Source organism: Phoca vitulina, unplaced genomic scaffold (genome assembly GCF_004348235.1).
Source record: "Phoca vitulina isolate PV1807 unplaced genomic scaffold, GSC_HSeal_1.0 scaffold2424, whole genome shotgun sequence".
In the NCBI taxonomy this organism is placed as follows: domain Eukaryota; kingdom Metazoa; phylum Chordata; class Mammalia; order Carnivora; family Phocidae; genus Phoca; species Phoca vitulina.
In genome coordinates this window covers 1-4260 of record NW_022592110.1, presented here as the reverse complement: position 1 = coordinate 4260, position 4260 = coordinate 1, and the positions used below count along the sequence as shown (strand labels likewise).

Sequence of the window (4260 nt, the reverse complement as noted above, 5' to 3'; positions counted from 1 at the left end):
CCAGCGGAGTGCCTGCCCCCCAACCTCCCACCCCAAATGTGTTCAGGATCCTGGGGCTAAAATACAAGGGTTTGTGTGCTGGAGAGCAAGTTGCGTGTCCAGCTAGACTAGATCCGTAAAACTAGTTCGACTCAACCGAGGACGGGGCTTCAAAACTTGCCTGCCATTATTTAGCACCCACTGTGTGCCAGCTAACCCCCACATTTTCTTTTTGGTCTTTCAACAATCCCAAAGAGAAGGTGTTATTTATGGTATTTTACATCTGAAGAAACTAAGGCTGCCAAGGCCCACCTCTCAACTTCTTCGGGTTTCTTCCTCTTCTTCCTCCACCAGTATAAGGGGACCCTTACTCTTGGCTGGTGGTTTTACATTTGGTTATTGGTGGGTCCTTATTCCCATGCACACTGTGATAAAATGGATCAAACCGATCCCTGTTCAACAGATGAGAAAACTGAGCTTTAGAAGGAGCTTCCAGCTAACTAGACTTGGGGACAGACTCAGGTGTAGCGCTGGGCTGGATAGAAGAGAAAGGAGAGAAGAGAGAGGAGAGCGGAAAGAGGAGAGAGAAAAAGAAAGAAAGAGGAAGGAGGCGGGAGATAAGAAAGGAGACCTTGTCAGTTTGTCCCTACACCAACCACTAGAAAAAGGTGTAGCTCCTTCCGGGTTCAGCCTGGGAGCGAAAAACAGAAAATCCTGTTCAGTTTAAGAGTCACGTTTCCCGGCAGGTTTTCTATCCAAACGTCTCCTCCCAAAACGCACTACCGAAGAGGGGACCTACAGAACGCCGAGCGACGGGGTAGTTCAAAACCCCGGAAAAGGCTAAGCGAACACACTAGGAGAATAAAACAAACAAAATAAAAACCCAAAAGCCCGCTGTAACACGCTAACACTGTTATTGGTCACTGTATATTTAACCCCCTAGGGGGTGCACCGTTCCCGGAAGCACTGCAATACCAGGTCGATGCGCGGAATGGACGGAGCAAGCTCCTAGACCATCTCCCGACTCCAAAAATCCATTTAATATATTGTCCTCGGGTAGAGGACGTACCAGATATTAAACTGATAAGAACAGATACTACACTCGATCTTAGCCAAAAGGCCGAGAAGCGATGCCCGACGCCCCGCCCTCGCCGCCACCGCCCCGTCGCCAGCCATATCGCACTCACGGTGAGCCAAGTCGCGCTCATCCCACCGCTCGCTTCCCTCGCTTCTCGGACAGTGCTGTGGCAGTCACCGCCCTGGTGCAGAGTTTTTAGTTCTCTACATTTTAAGATTGGTGCGTCTGTCGTTGCTACGTCTGTCTGTCTGTCTCTTTCTCTGTCTCTCGCTCTGTCTCTCTCTCTGTAACGCCATATCTAATTTGAATGGCCCGCCTTTTCCCCGCCCCGGGAGGCGTGGCCACAGCGGGCTGACCGTCAGGGCGGGGCATTGAATCCGGGATGCGGGGACTCGGTCTCAACTTGGGTACAGACGGAGAGAAAAGACAGGACCAGAGAGGGTTGGGGGTGACGGCAATAGGGGCCTGTGGAAGGGAGCTGTTGGCGGAGTTCGCCCTGAAGAAGAGTCGCAAGACGTACTCACTAGAAACGCTTGGACTGTATCGTATTAAGTCGGTCCTACGCCGGCGGAAAGACGATTCTCGTACCTGCCAGTTGAGGGGCTCGTTCTGAGTTAGGGGAGCGGAAGGTCTGGAGGAGGGGCTTCCCGGAGCGGGGAGGGTAGCCTCCCTGCAAGGCGGAAGGCAGATCATAGAAAGTGCGGAGAGAGGAGGCGTGTCACATCGGGAGGCCGGGCTGGGCCGCTGGAGGGATTTTCTCAAACTCCAGTACCGGGGTCGATCCGTGCTTCTGGGAGAATGAATCGTATCTCGGGCTTCGTACGTAAAGCTCCCTGCGCCTGGGACATCGTTTGCCTTCACGTCTTCCTCACTTGGCTGCTTATGCAGATATCTGGATTCCGCTTGGGTGTCACCTCCCCCTGGAAGCCTTCTTTAAAGACCCTTCTATACCCTACCTCCGGTCTGATTAGCAGTCCTCATGCATTTCATCCCACCTGCTAATTCGTTTCAGGTACACCACTCACTACCTTTTCGGGCAATCCTTGATCTCCCCCACTTGAAATCTGAGATCATTGAGGGAGGTGACCCTCATCAGTATTTATCTCTATCCCATCACTAGCTTAGTGCTTGGCAGGTAGTAGGTGGTCAGCAAACGTTTGTTGAGTGAAGAAATGATCCCCAGGTCAGACTGAATCAGAGAGGCAATTAGGAGGCTACTGGCCTGGTCCAGGGGTGATGGGGCTGGAAGATCTGGTCAGGGGTGGTGGCACACGACAGAGGAGAGATGACTGTCAGGAATGCTCTGGGTATCAAGGCCAATCAATTCCTAAACCCCCTCCCCTGACGTTTCCTTGTGGCAAAGACTGCAGCTGGCTGCTCAGTCAGCATTTACCTTTCATATTCTCCTTCCTAGAGAACTTCAGTTTGTTTTTTTTTAAGATTTTATTTATTTGTGAGAGAGAGAATGAGAGACAGAGAGCATGAGAGGGAGGAGGGTCAGAGGGAGAAGCAGACTCCCTGCTGAGCAGGGAGCCCGACGCGGGACTCGATCCCGGGACTCCAGGATCATGACCTGAGCCGAAGGCAGTCACTTAACCAACTGAGCCACCCAGGCGCCCCTAGAGAACTTCAGTTTACTTGGGGTGGTTAATATTTCTTTCATTTGATCTCAGACAAACTAGAAGGTATCATGGATGTAAGACGGAAACCCAGTCAGTCACTTCACCCTGCAGGATGGAGAGCCTGTTCTCAGGTGTTGCCAGCCCCTGGGCCGAGTGCTCTATGTATTACCTCACTTAATTCACTCGACAACCCTACAAGGTGGATATTATTGTAATTATCCAGGGCCAGGATTGTGGTGAGGCCAATGAGACCCCCTCCTTGGGGGGGGCGATTTAAGAGAATGTCCCCCCAAAAACTCTTAATAATTAATAAAGAACAATTAAATTAATAATATTTTAAGATAGGGGATGCCTGTGTGGCTCAGTGGGTTGAGCGTCTGCCTTTGGCTCAAGTCATGATCCCAGGGTCCTGGTATCCAGTCCCAAAGGGGGCTCCCTGCTCAGTGGGGAGCCTGCTTCTCCCTCTCCCTCAGCTGCTCCCCCTGCTTGTGCTTGCTCTCTCTGTCAAATAAATAAATAAATAAAATCTTTAAAAAAATAATATTTTAAGAGAATTTATTTAGATATATTCATGAATATACACATATTATTGGTTTATTTCCTTCTCACCTTGGTAGAGGTTTTGTTGCTACTCTATCCGCAGCACCTCAGACAGTGCTCAGCACATATTTGGCGCCTGATAAATATTTGTTGAATGAGGGGCGCCTGGGTGGCTCAGTCATTAAGTGTCTGCCTTCGGCTCAGGTCATGATCCCAGGGTCCTGGGATCGAGCCCCGCATCGGGCTCCCTGTTTGGCGGGAAGCCTGCTTCTCCCTCTCCTGCTCCCCCTGCTTGTGTTCCCTCTCTCGCTGTGTCTCTCTCTGTCAAATAAATAAATAAAACCTAAAATAAGTAAAAATGACTTGAGGTGGGACAGTTTGCCACAGTCTCGCTGCTCAAAGTGTCGTCCCCAGACCAGCAGCACCGGGGTCCCGTGAGCATGTTGGAGATGCAGAACCACAGGCTTTTTAACAAGACTCTCCTGGAATGCACGAAGTGTTGTGCGACGGGACCTGATGGCTGAGGGAGAGAGACAGAGAGAAGCAGCAAACACAGTTTTCCGGACCTCCACTCTCACTACCAATATACGCAACCCAATTAATTCCTCACCATTCTTCTCTCACCCTTACCTTCTAAGTCCCTGAGGAGAGTCTGCAAAGCAGTTTCTAGAATCTTCTGGCAGTGAGACGGAGAAAAGGAGGGTGCCCATAACACACGAGCTAAATGTTTCGTTTATCTTTTTAGGTTGTCAGTGACTGGGGAGCCTCCAAGAACTGGGGAGGAGATAATAAAAAAGCACAGGAAAAACTCAGGGTCATTAATTAGATGCACTTGAACGTTCCCTGAGAGACGTGAACAAAGAAGCGTGGAGCTGTTCCACTGTATTCCTCTGACACGGGTGGGTGTTACTCCAAGCCTGAAAACCTTGGACGTAGGACTACCCCAGAGTTACAGATGATCGAGGCAATGCATGTGGGCCAGCGGAGTGCCTGCCCCCCCAACCTCCCACCCCAAATGTGTTCAGGCTCCTGGGGCTAAAA

At 50.7% G+C, this 4260-nt stretch overlaps 1 non-coding gene across 1 annotated transcript; it reads right to left on the bottom strand.

The window, feature by feature from the left end:
- Positions 1–920: 920 nt before the first annotated feature.
- Positions 921–1111, bottom strand: LOC116629715. The gene has a single exon (XR_004298803.1). It is a non-coding gene; the product is annotated as a U2 spliceosomal RNA (small nuclear RNA).
- Positions 1112–4260: the final 3149 nt, after the last annotated feature.